Source organism: Eumetopias jubatus, unplaced genomic scaffold (assembly GCF_037043125.1).
Source record: "Eumetopias jubatus isolate StellerSeaLion01/CBP00866 unplaced genomic scaffold, mEumJub1_p1.0 scaffold_10, whole genome shotgun sequence".
In the NCBI taxonomy this organism is placed as follows: domain Eukaryota; kingdom Metazoa; phylum Chordata; class Mammalia; order Carnivora; family Otariidae; genus Eumetopias; species Eumetopias jubatus.
In genome coordinates this window covers 64,569,335-64,583,476 of record NW_028274816.1, presented here as the reverse complement: position 1 = coordinate 64,583,476, position 14,142 = coordinate 64,569,335, and the positions used below count along the sequence as shown (strand labels likewise).

Here is a 14,142-nt window from a genome sequence, read left to right as displayed (position 1 = left end):
TTTGGCCTCATTCAACACCAGAGAGTTCACAATGGACTATGACCTCATAAATGTGATGAATGCAGAAAATTATTTAGCAAGAAGTACAACCTCATTATGCATCAGAAAGTTCACACTGGTGAAAAGCCATATGACTGCAGTGAATGTGGGAAATTTTTTAGCTACAAATCTAACCTCATGACTCACCAGAGAATTCATACTGGAACAAGGTCTTATGAGTGCAGTGAATGTGGGAAATCCTTAAGCCACAGCTCTAGTCTCATTAAACACCAGAGAATTCACACTGGAGAAAGGCCTTATGAGTGAGAAATGTGGGAAATCCTTTAGCCAGAGCTCTCACCTCATTAAAAACTGGAGAGTTCATGCTGGAGAAAGATCTTATGAGTGCAGTGAATGTGGTAAGCTCTTTATCTCTAGCTACCGTTTCTTTCAGCATCAGAGAGTTCACACTTGTTTAAGACCTCACGAATGTGATGATTGTGGAAAGTTTTTACCAACCTGTCCAACCTCATTAAACGCCAGAGAGTTCACTCTGGAGAGAGGCCATTTGAGTGTAGCGAATGTGGGAAGTCCTTTAGCTGCAAATCCTACCTCATTACACACTGGAGAATTCACACTGGAGCAAGGCCTTATGATTATGGGGAATGTGGGAAATTATTTAGCCATAGCTCCACGCTCCTTCAACACCAGAGAGTTCACGCTAGGGAAAGGCCTTATGAATGCACTGAATGTGGGAAATCATTTTGCCACAGCTCTAGCCTCATTAGATACCAGAGAAGTCACACTGGAGAAAGGCCTTATGAATGTAGTGTCAGAAATCCTTTAGTGACAGCTCTAGCCTCATTAAGCACCGAAGAGTTCATACTGGAGAAAGGCTTTATGAATGCAGTGTATGTGGGAAATCCTTTAACCAGAGCTCTGACCTCATTAATCATCAGAGAGCACAGTAGAGAAAGACCTTATGGGTGTAGTGAATGTGGGAAATTGTTTACCTTCAACTCTAATCTCCTAAAACATCAGAATGTCCACAAAGAATAAAACCCTTCCCATAATACAGGTAAGTCTGTTATAGACTGCATTGTGCCCCCTCAGAACTCATATGTTCAAGTCCTGCTCCCCAGTGTAACTATATTTAGGTGTGGCTTTTACTAAGATAATTGAGGATAAGTGAGGTAATAAAGATGGGGGCCTAATGCAGTGTGACTGGCATCCTTAGAAGAAAAGATACTAGAAGGTATGCTCTTGCATGCTGTGTCTCTGTCTCTCTCCCCATGAACAGAAGACAGACTATGTAATAAGACAGCTGTCTGGAAGAGTGGCCTCACCACATACCAGTCCTGATGGTACCTTGGTCTTGGAGTTCTAACCTCGAGAAGTATGAGAAAATAAATTTCTGTTCTTTAAGCCAACTAGTCTGGTATTTTGTTATGGCAGCCTGAGAGCGGACAAAGATACAAAGAAAGTACCTCTGCTTCTCCCTCTGCCTGCTGCTTCTCCTGCTTGTGCTCTCTCTCTCTCAAATAAATAAAATCTTTAAAAAAATTAAGTGAATAATGAAGACTTTCCACCATTCCATTCAATAGGAATACTGGCTGGGTCATAAAGTTCCCATAATTGGAAGGAGTTATCCCTTCTCTATGTCCTTATTTTTTTCTCTGCACAGAAATGGCCTTGAGGACAGCCAAGAGAGGCTACAAGAATCCACAAAACTTTTAGGTTATTTTATCTTGTGCCTAATGCTGTATGATTATAGTTCAGGTCTAAGAATTTTTGTAATACTTGACAGCCACAGTGATTGGAACATTGTGGATACTCGTTTAAAAGAGGCACATTCTAAGCACTTTGTTAGTCTCCTCCTGCTGCTGTTAATCTAGCGTTTTGGGGTGCCTGAGTGACTCAGTTCCTTAAGCGACTGCCTTCGGCTCAGGTCATGATCCTGGAGTCCCTGGATCGAGTCCCGCTTCGGGCTCCCTGCTCAGTGGGGAGTCTGCTTCTCCCTCTGACCCTCCCCCCTTCATGTGTGCTCTCTCTCTCTTTCATTCTCTCTGTCTCAAATAAATAAATAAAATCTTAAAAAAAAAATCTAGCGTTTTGTTGTTGTTGTTTCTTTAGTAATCTCTACACCCAAGGTGGGGTTCAAACTCCAGACCCTGAGATCAAGAGTCACATGCTTTTGTGACTGAGCCAGCTAGGTGTCCCTAATCTAGTGTTTCTGTGGCAATTATAATTTCCCCTACAGTCTTACAACCAGTGACACTACCCTACAGAATTATGGACATCAGGGCCCATAGCCCTACTGTAGGACCTGGGAGGTTTTCCTCACCGGTGCTGACCACAAGGCAACATGCCCTGTGAGTAAGAATTTCATGGTGCTCTCAGAAGCACCAAAATGTCATGAGAATTCCTCCCTTCTTAGGTTGACCTTGGAACCTAGAAAATATTACAGCATTTAAACTACAAATTAGAAAAGAAAAAGAAAAAAAAACCCAAACTACAAATTAGGTCCAGAATGCCTGCAGTCTTTCACTGGAGGCCTTGGGCAGCAATGCAAACAAGGGCAAAACTGGAGAACTACTCTCTGCCGTCATACTGTCACCTCTGAGGCACACAAAGCTTGGTATCCCAACAAAAGGACCATCCCTTTGTTTGTAAAACTCAACTGTTTTTCAGATCATTACATATAGTGAACGGAACCCCTAGATTAAAGGTGGCGTAACAACTAAGGCCTCTATCATCATACAAACCAGAGCATAGGAAGGCAAGTTTCTCCTGGACTGGTGACTTGATGGCTGGGAAATTCCATCATAGGAATCACTTGAAACCAATACCCCTGGAAAAAGTTCATGTTGTCAAGTCAAGAGCATAGCTCACTGACTGAACCAAAAAATGGGACAGGTACAAGGCATAGCACATCAAAGAGAAAAAATAAAGGAGTACTCACTAGGACTTCTCCGTAATCTCTGCTGTGAATGGAAAACACCAAGGTTCCCTTCCCTGAACTCACTGGATTGGATGAATGATGTATACTACAGACACCTGCCAGGTGGTAGAGGTGAAATGGCTTCTGCAGAAACTACCAGTGGCATAAATCTGGAAGGGCCATGGGCAAGTTAAAAAGTTGCAGTGCAGCTCCAAAATACTTGGAATTTTTGTATATGTTTGGATGAGGTTCAATTCAGACAGCGCTCTCATTAGGGATCGCCCCAAGTTTTGATATATGGAAAAAGTAAATTGTACATCCCTGCACATGAAAGATATTTTTACCCATGTTAAATCTGTGGTATCCAAAGAGTGAAGGCTTTGGGCTTCTGGCTTTCTCACATTCATTTTATTCATAAGACCTTGATGCAGTGTGAACTCTGTTTCATGAGGCTGGTGTTTTTAGTAGGAGATTTCAACATACAGTGCATTCTTTTCTTCCGAGTAAGCATTTTGGTATTTTAAGGGCCTGAAGCTGTCATTCTAGGATTGCACACATTCCTCAAATTATAAGGTCATTTTTCAGTGTGAATTTTCTGACGTGTGGTGAGGGTAGAGCTTTGGCTAAAGAATTTCTCACATTCACTGCACTGATAAGGCTTTTCTCCAGTGTGAATCCTCTGATGTTGAAGGAGCACAAATTTTGACGAAATGATTTCCCACATTCACTGCATTTGTAAGGCCTTTTTCCAGTGTGTACTCTCCGATGGTAAACGAGTGAACAGCTTTTCTCAAAGGATTTCCCACATTCACTGCATTCATAAGGCCTTTCTCCAGTGTGAACTTTCTGATGTGCAATGAGGCTGGATATATGTCTAAATGATTTCTCACATTCATTGCAGTGATAAGGTTCTTCTCCAGTGTGAACCCTCTGATGTTGATGGAGCACCACATTTTGGCAAAATGATTTCCCACATTCGCTGCATTCGTAAGGCCTTTTCCCAGTGTGAACTCTCCAATGTTGAAGGAGTGCAGAGCTTTTCCTAAAGGATTTCCCACACTGACTGCATTCATAAGGCCTTTTTCTGGTGTGAACTCTCTGATATGTAATGAGGTTGGACATATATCTAAAGGATCTCTCACATTCACTACGTTCATAAAGCCTTTCTGCAGTGTGAACTCTCCTATTGCAGTGCAGCTCCAAAATACTTGGAATTTTTGTATATGTTTGGATGAGCAGAGCTTTGGCAAAAAGATTTCCTACATTGACTGCCCTCATAAGGCCTTACTTCAGTGTGAATTCTCTGATGTTGAATAAGATTAGAGTTTTGGCTAAAAGATTTCCCACATTCACTGCACTCATAAGGCCTTTCTCCAGTGTGAACTCACTGATGTCTAATGAGGTGGGAATTTTGGCTAAAGGATTTCCCACATTCACTGTCCATATAACATCTTTCTCCAGGGCAGATTGTCTGGCACTGAACAAATGGATATTTGCAGCTGAAGGTTTCTGTGCAGTCTCCCCTGTTGTAATGAGTATTTTCCCTTGGAAAAGCATACCCACACTTGGTTCCACTATTTGACTTCTCCCTGGTGTGTGTGGCCTGTTGATGATGAAATCCTGAGTTGTCCAGGAAGTCCTTCCCAACCTCCCCCCTGACACACAGAATTTGCAGTTATTCACAAATAAGGCTCTCCTTACATTGCTCCTCAATAGTTTCTCTCCAGTGCCCTGCTTTTGGTGCTGATGAACATTTGCTCTGAAATAAAATAGTTTCTTACATGCTCCATACATGCATAATTTCTGCCTGTGATGTGTCCCCTGGTACGCCCAGATGAAAAATGTCACTCAAGATCAAGCCACGCTCCTCACAGGGGTTGGCCTTCTGGGAAGATAGACCTGCATTGACAGTCCTGATCTGTGAACCCCCTTGAACTGAAATATGCTGCTCAGAAAGTGCTTCTTCATCCTCTGCTCCATGCTAACAACCTATAAGCAGAGAAATGCTGGTGAAGTACATGTTGACTTTGTGTAGGGAGACAGCACTACTACAAATGTATGTCTGACAAACCCAAGAATGAGTCCATGGGATTATCTGTAGGACAGGGCGGTTGGGTTCATGTTGAGGATGAGGCTGCTTAGCAGTATTGGCTGATTGAAGATGACATCTTGTGAGATGAAGGGCAAAATCATGAGATGTGACACAAAGAGAACAGGCAGGATCTACACCTCATTCCTCTGCAAACAACTTTCAGCAGCAATTGGTGACACATGAGTGCTATGTCAAATCTTATGTCCAGGTCCTTGAAAATCCAACTGCAACAGAGTTGCTGTTGTTCAGAGATTAAGAATGTGCCTACCTCATGACACAAATGTATACGCCAATGTCTAAACATTGCAGATGGACCAGTATGAAAAAGCACTGAGATGTGGAGTCTAGAGAGATGAGGATTATCCCCGAGCTAAAAGAGTAAAGAGACAAGTAGTAGAGCTGACGAGGTGGGTAAATGTGAAGAATGGGTAAAGACAGGCAAAAATGAGGTGTGGGTGCCACTGTGATTGGCACCAAAAGACAAGCAAATAGGTCTCTGGTATGATTTGTACACAGCCCTGGTGTCATGCCCCTCCCCCAGGTGACACTTCTTAGGACCAGGCTATGTTTGAATTTGTCTTGCTTCACTTGGATTCCTTTCCATCCTGTGAACCTCTCCACACCTCTTGAATGACCAACTACACAGAACCTGGATGATTCAAATACTAAGGTAAAGACAGGACCGAAAAGCAGCTCTCACTGAACAAAATTAACTCAGCACATGACAGACCACAAGAAGGGAAACTAAATATTACAAAGAGAACCTGAAGAATAGCCCATGGTCAACATAAATCATGAACCCAAGTCAGCAATGGCAATTTCTGGCACAGGAAGAATGAGGAAATGTTAGCTAGAGGAACGAAGTAGAACCTAGGGTAGCTTGGACCTGGAAAATTCACCTGGAGATGGATTGCCTTCTCCAGAGAAGGCAAGCAAGATGGAATCCATGACTGCAAGTCTTCTGATTCTGGATCCATACCTTCCAGGCTAGGAATAACAGGTGTCAGGCCTACTCAAGGAAGGAGAGGGCAGTGTTCACACCCCAGCCCTAACAACCGTAGCACCTATTCAGGGAGCCGGGAAGGAAGCAGTGCCCAGGGTCCTGATGTGAAAAGGGCTGACATGCCAATGGATAAAGGGGAAGAGCAGAGACTAGCTCATGGTACAGGGGTACATTTGAGGGCCTTACCCAGTGAGACCACAAGTGCCAAGTTCTCCAGCATCACATCATGGTACAGGTATCTCTGAGCCTCAGCAAGGAGACCCCATTTTTCCCAGGAGAAGCAGTACACAGCCACATCCTCAAAGGTCACACTGACCTGCCATGATTGGGAGAAATGAAACCACAAATAGCCACTTTCCCAAAGACCTATAGTCCATTCTCACATATGCCTATCCCATGCCCATCCTCCCAATTCCCCAACTCAGAGTAGAAACTACGGGCTTGGTGCTACGGGTGCTGTTGTCTCCTTATGGGGCCATTAATTACTAGGCCCAGCCATCAGCAATAAGAAGCAGGCAGGCAAACAGGTATCTAAACTGTGAACCTGGCATACAGGCATTCAACACCCCTGCCAGGCAATTTCCCTGGTATGGACAACGTCATGTAAGCCCCAACACCAGGACCCTGGGACCCTCAGACATACTGTCTCTCCATGTCTACATGGAGACTGCCCATCTCTCACATCTTCCATACCACAGCTCTGCCCATGTCCACCACCACCTCATCATCCCTCTACTTAAGAATCTGCCTGGCCTCCACACATGTTCAAGTATTTTGAGCACCTCCTTTTCACTCCACTGTTGACGGTGGGATTCCTACTTAAGAGTTATGGGAATGGCCAGACACACAAGAATACTGCACAGAGGTGACTAGCAGCATCTTATTAACCATACATATTCACAGTCTGGGATAGGAGGCCACCACACACCACATAGGGCTACATGGGGTTACACTCTGGAAAACACTGAACAACCCGCAGCTGTGGGATTCAATTATTTAGTATCAAGAGGGTAGGTGCCCCCTGGTTCCTACAAGAGGATACAATTCTCTTTTCTGAATAACCAGAAAGAGCAGACAAGGAAGTGAAACCCACTACAGAGATAAGCAGGAACTATTCCTAATCCCTTTTATAAAAAGGGTTTAGTTAGAAGACCATATCTGTGGGGCACCTGGGTGATTCAGTTAAGCATCCGACTCTTCATCTGAGCTCATGTCTTGGTATCAGGGTCATGAGTTGAAGCCCTGCCATTGAGCTCCATGCTGGGTGTGGAGCCTACTTTAAAAAAATTTTAAATTGGGGCGCCTGGGTGGCTCAGTCGTTGGGCGTCTGCCTTCAGCTCAGGTCGTGATCCCTGCGTCCTAGGATCGAGCCCCACATCGGGCTCTCTGCTCAGGGGGAAGCCTGCTTCTCCCGTTCCCACTCCCCCTGCTTGTGTTACCTCTCTCGCTCTCTCTCTCTGTCAAATAAATAAATAAAATCTTTAATAAAAAAACTTAAAAAAATTTTTTTAATTAAAGAAAAAAAAAAGACCTTATCTGCAGGAGCAGAGCGAAGTGGGGACCCGGTGCTCAGGCCATTTGAGGTTGTCCTGGTTTCACCGTATGTTAAGGTAGCATATAATATTGGGACTTAATTTCAGGCCTTATACCACATTTAGCAAACGGCATCCAGAGGATGCTTGTCAAATTCGTACAGGAATCAATAGTGACCTAGACTTCCCATGGCTCTCGTTAGTGGTGCTAATGCCAAAGTCTTCACTGAAGGCCTCCCTGCTTGGCTCCAGTCCTTGCCTCAGTGTTGGCAACAAGAATCATGTGTTGAATTCAGATACCTACAGCCCTCTTCCACTTCTTTTTTTTTTTTTTTAAGATTTTATTTATTTGACAGAGAGAGACACAGCGGGAGAGGGAACACAAGCGGGGGAGTGGGAGAGGGAGAAGCAGGCTTCCCGCGGAGCAGGGAGCCCAATGCGGGGCTCGATCCCAGGACCCTGGGACCATGACCTGAGCCTAAGGCAGACGCTTAACGAATGAGCCACGCAGGCGCCCCATCCCTCTTCCACTTCTATACTGTACTTGCTGTTCGCTTAGCAGTTGACCTTCCTCTTCCTCTGTCCACTTGACCTCCATTCAAGGCTCAGGCCACTGGTGGCCCACCCAAGGCCTACTGACCGTAACAGATGACATTTGTCCCTGATCTCATCTTCTAGGTTGAATGAGACATCCAGAGCACACCAAAGTCACCAAAAAATCCTGGAGGAGGCCACAGAGCAGTGAATGAGCACCAACTCCAACCTGACGGTCCCCTTGCTTCAATTACCCCTAGGCCTCCCATGCCCATTTTTCCCTTGGAAGCCTTGGTCACCTGCCATATCCTGTCCCCAGGACATCCTCCTTCTGCGGCCAGAATCCAACCACTTTTCCTAAGCCACTGCTCTCACCCATTAACCGTCCCTTGGACTATGGCAATAACCTCTACTCTTCCCTTCCTCCTCCCCCAACTCCAGTCTGTCCTCCACTCTACAACCTGTTAAGACCTTGGTAAGATGGCCTCTCCCTCCTCTGATCCAAACCTCCCACCACCTCAAGACAGACAAACACCTTTTCAGGCAACCATTCTTATCCTGACTATTGTCCTCTGCTTTTTTATCTCCTCTAAAAGAAAGGAGAGGGCTCCCTGCTCATGGGGAGCCTGCTTCTCTCTCTCTCCCTCTGCCCCTCCCCCTGCTTGTACTCTCTCTCTCTCAAATAAATAAATAAAATCTTAAAAAAGGGGGGGTGCCTGGGTGGTTCAGTCAGTTGAGTGTCTGCTTTCAGCTCAGGTCCTGGAATCGAGTCCTACATCAGGGAGTCTGCTTCTCCTCCTACCTCCCTCTGCTCATGCTCTCTCTCTCTCACTTTCTCTCTCAAATAAATAAATGCAATCCTTAAAAAATAATAATAATAAAATAAATGAAAGGAGGGGCACCTGGGTGGCTCAATTGGTTAAGGGTCTGCCTTCGGCTCAGGTCATGATCCCAGGGTCCTGGCATCGGGCCCCATGGCAGGCTCCTTGCTCAGCGGGGAGCCTGCTTCTCCCTCTCCCTCTGCTGCTCCCCCTGCTTGTGCTCTCTCTCTCTGTCAAATGATAAATAAAATCTAAAATAAATAAATAAATGAATGAAAGAAAGGAGACCTGTGGTTTCCTGACCACCACCAGCTCACTTTTACCTGTAAGCATTTGGAAATCTTGGAACCAGTTCCTGGAAGAACCCTCCACACCTGTTTATACTGGTTGCCAGTAATGGGATTACCTCTACATAAAGTGGACACAGACATACCCCAGGGCTCGGGGTTTCAACAAGATACTGACTTAAGGTCTGGAAGAGGAATAGAAGCACTAAGTCCTCCGACACCACAATCCAGAGAAAATGGGGGTAGAGGTTGGGCCCTCCGATGATCTGTGTGGGTTTCATAAGAGCTTCTGCAGTCATGGGAACATGTGCAAAGAGACAGGCATTAGAGAAATAGGTTCATGGTGGAGTTCAATGGGTTCATTCTTCCCTGTATTCGTCCCTAACCCTGGAGCTAGGTGACCTAAGGGTAGCTGTCTCACTCCTGGGCCTCAGTGTCGCCTCTGACCAGCAGTGACCTCAATGAACTCATCACCCTCCTCCAATCTGCTCTTTCTTTGAAGTCCTTGGGGGAGTTTTAGTTTTTAAAAATTTATGTATTTATTTGAGAGAGACAGAGAATGGGTGGGAGGGGCAGAGGGAAAAGAAGAGAGAATCTGAAGCAGACTCCCTGCTAAGCGGGGAGCCCCACACAGGGCTCCATCTCACGACCCCGAGATCAGGGCCTGAGCCAAAACCAAGAGTTGAAGGCTTAACTAACTGCACAACCAGGTGCCCCTCCTTGGGGAAGTTTTAAAAACCTAACGGAGAAGGTGTCCCTCCTTTGGCCAAAACTCTCCTTGGGCATCTGGAGTCCTCACACGAAGGAACACACCTCTGCCGGCTACTCCAGGCATGACTCTGTCTCATGCTCTCTGTTCCCCGAGGGCAGAATCCTCCTGCCTCAGGGCCTGCCCCCCCCCAGCCTCCGCACCAGCCGGCTCACACACGGCCCCCTTCCCCCCCATCGGCGCCTCCCTGTTGTGTGGGAAACAAAGGCAGAAGTAAAATTATTAATAATTTCCCCACTACCTACAGCCCATTGACAAGTCCTTGAAATGGGCAGAGTACAATTCCTCTAGGGACTCAACGGCCTCAATGTTAATACCTTGCTAAGGGCAACAGGTAACGGCGCAACCCCAGGATCCTGTAACTCTACCTTACCATAAAAATTCCCTTGTAAGCTTCATCTCTCCCCCCGCACAAGATACACTTTGGCGATCATCCCCCAAGTATATGACCCACTGAGGTACATCTGAAGGGTCTCATGACTCCGGTTTATTAGACAGTAAAATGACCCTTTCCCAACAACAGCTAGCCCCTTCAAGATCCTGGAAACCTTGATTCCAAAATTCCTTAGAGACTTACACTACCCCAACCCCCTCCCAATTGGAAAGGATATACGTGACCCCAGTGCAGCTCTTTCTGCCCCCAGGTCCTATCCCTGTGCTTTCATAAAACCACCTTTTTGCACCAAAGACATCTCAAGAATTCTTTCTTGGCCCTGGGCTTTAAATCCCAATGTCTTTCCTACATCACCTGTCCTGACACCGGGGCCTGGGCGGCAGGGACTCAGGCAGGCGCCCCCTGGTCGGGTCTTTAGGATCTGTAGGGGGGAGGGCGGGGAGACCTGCGAAGGGCGGACGACGGTTTTTACCTGAGCGGGTCCCCGGGCGCGGCAGCCGCCGCCGGACTCTGTGGACCGAGCGGACACCCAGACCGGGGCCCCCGCTGTCCCCCGGCCTGCGTGGACCGCACTGAAACAGACCCAGGAGCAACCAAAAGGAGCACCACGCTCAGGACACCGGAGGTCACGCCCTGACCCTTGGTGCTCAAAAGGAAACGCCTACTAGCTAAGCCTTCATTGGATTCCGGAAAATGTAGTTTGCCCAGGGCACCACGGAGGTTGCGAATTCCGCAGCTGACTCCAGGAGAGAAGGCCTAGATCCGTCCTGAGGGGCACTAGGCAATGGCTTGCTCCTGTCCAACGGACATTATGAAAATGGCTAGAGAAAGAAAAGCTATCCAGCACTTCCCTCCCTTTGGTGTACAGACTGCATTTCAGGGTAAAAAAGTAGAAAATTAGGAAAATTTTCTTTATATATGATTTCTAGGTAATAAATGCGTAAGTCTTGTTAAAATGACGTAGAATACAGACATGTCTCAACAGCTTATGAAGTAATGGATCTAACCAAAGATCATCAGGCAATTACTTTAACCAAAAAACTTATAACAACAGCTGGCACAATAGATAATAGTCCAGTTGATGAAGTTTTAGAATATAGGTGAGGCTTAGGGGCGGCTGGGTGGCTCAGTCGTTGAGCATCTGCCTTCGGCTCGGGTCATGATCCCAGGGTCCTGGGATCAAGCCCCACATCGAGCTCCCTGCTCCACGGGAAGCCTGCTTCTCCCTCTCCCACTCCCCCTGCTTGTGTTCCCTCTCTCACTGTGTCTCTCTCTGTCAAATAAATAAATAAAATCTTAAAAAAAAAAAATAGAGTATAGGTGAGGTTCAGAGCCAAGGACCAAGAAAGAATTCTGGTGCAAAATGGTGGTTCATTAAAGCACTGGGCTGTGAGGGCTGGCTGATTATATACTATGGGGTTGGGGAAGGTAAGGAAAAGGGAGGTTTCAAAAGGATTTTTGTATGTTAAGACTCACAGGATACCAGAGGCCTTGCCATTGTCAAGTTAAGGTTGTTTTTCCTTCTAGTAAGGCATTAACATTAAGATAGTTGGGAACTTTCTGGAGAGACATTACACTCTCCCTGCTTCAAGTATCTGTCAATGGGCTGCAGATAATAAGGACATTTAATTGTATCTACATTCCCTTCTGGAAGCTAGGCCATTGATAGAAATGCTTTGTTCTTGTAGATTGCAAAGACATTTGTAAAACTGAGGGAGACTCCTGTCTTGTAGGATTGTGATCTCTATAAATTAACCATTTGTTTTTCCTTTAGGGCAGCCAGGAGTGCCTGAGGAGAAGTCACATAAATCCCATGGGGGGCAGGGGATTGTGGGGTGTCAGCTTCCGTTTTGTCCTCAGCTTGCCTTCTGTTCCCTCATCACAGTTGGCAAACCTTATAGTGGATAAAGAAACCTAATAACAGTTGACCCATTGTGCAAAGTTAACATCAGGAAACAGACACTCAGACTTAAGAGCATTTCTTTGTGATACAATCAAAAGTCTCATCCCTGCCTGTGGAGGACTGTGGTTAATCTGAATTTGACTGATGCCTGTGATTCTAATTATACATAAATCGGAAGCAATGTGATCATGAGATAAGGAAACTGAAGGGATCTGATAAAGAACTGCTTTTGCTCCTTTTCCTGCTTCTATTCTTGCTAGGACGAGCACCCCTACTCTACACATGCCTTATAGTACCTATAATGTAGGTCCTTCTTGTAAATGTCAAGAAGTTAATGATTCCTTTGAGTCTTCCAGCGCAATAGATAACATCTAAGGAGTGACTGGTCGGGGTCATCATGTGTTTTCCAAAACCACTGACTCCACACGTTGACACCGAGACCCCTGGTTCCAGGGTATAACTGACTGATGGAGGACACCTGAGCACTTGTCCTTGTTTTGACCAGCTCCCCGATCCATAATACTACATGATAAATCATTGTAGAGTATTCAAATATCTCCTGAATTGTGCATTTCATTTCAATTTTTATAATATTTTATAATTAACAGAAGCCCTTCAATTTAATGTAATTGAATTTATTTTGATGTATTTTATGATGCTTTTTATATCTGCTTTGACAAAATCTGCTCTGTATATTTAACAAAGGGAATTTCTTCCATGTCCTTTGTTTTTTTTTCTTTTTTTCTTTTAGACAGGGAGAGAGAGAGAGAGAATGTGCAAGAGGTAGAGAGAGAGAGGGACTTTTTTTTAAAGATTTTATTTATTTATTTGACAGAGAGAGACAGCGAGAGAGGAAACACAAGCAGGGGGAGTGGGAGAGGGAGAAGCAGGCTTCCCGTGGAGCAGGGAGCTCGATGTGGGGCTTGATCCCAGGACCCTGGGATCATGACCCGAGCTGAAGGCAGCCGCTTAACCAACTGAGCCACCCAGCGCCCCCAGAGAGAGACTCTTAAGCAGGCTCCACACCCATTGTGGAGCTCTATGTCACAACCCAGAGATCATGACCTGAGCCAAAATCAAGAGTCAGACGCTTAACTTCTGAGCCACCCAGGCATCCTGCTTCCATGACCTTTTAAGAGCTGTAATTCGTGTTGTACCTTAAAGCCTATCCATGTGAAATTAATATTTTTGTGTATTTTGAAGTGGAAGTCTAAATATTTTACCAATTGGGTATCCCATTGCACAGACAATATCTTTAACAGCTACTATTAGGACAACTATAGCCATAAGCATAAACAGAAGTTGAACCTTTGGAAGTTTTACACAATTTCAACAAATAGTGACTTTAACTTGATATCTGTGGTAGGTTGAATAAGGCTCCCAGATAGTATATAGAAATTTTGCAGACGTGATTTTTTTTCTTTTTTTATAAAGATTTTATTTATTTATTTGAGAGGGAGAGCGAATGAGAGATAGAGAGCACGAGAGGGAAGAGGGTCAGAGGGAGAAGCAGACTCCCTGCTGAGCAGAGAGCCCGATGCGGGACTCGATCCAGGGACTCCAGGATCATGACCTGAGCCGAAGGCAGTCGCTTAACCAACTGAGCCACCCAGGCGCCCAGGAAGCTGTATTTATAAGACATGGTCTCAAAAAAAAAAAAAAAAAAAAGACGTGGTCTCCACAAATAAAGATGGAGCTTTTTTTTTTTTTAAGATTTTCTTTATTTGTTTGAGAGAGACGGAGAGTGCATGAGCCAGGAGGTGGGGGTGGGGGTGGGGGTGGGTTGGCAGAGGGAGATGGACAAGCCGACTTTGTGCTGAGCAGGGAGCCTGACAAAGGGCTCAACCCCATACCCCTGAGATCATGACCTGAGCTAAAGTCAGAAGC

General features: G+C 45.5%; 2 pseudogenes; one reads left to right on the top strand and one right to left on the bottom strand.

Annotated features, from left to right (window-relative positions):
- The first annotated feature begins 21 nt into the window (after positions 1-21).
- LOC148163314 (uncharacterized) lies at positions 22-1,038 on the top strand (annotated as a pseudogene).
- Positions 1,039-3,494: 2,456 nt separating this feature from the next.
- On the bottom strand, positions 3,495-4,710 carry LOC114200980 (uncharacterized; annotated as a pseudogene).
- Between the last annotated feature and the right edge of the window lie 9,432 nt (positions 4,711-14,142).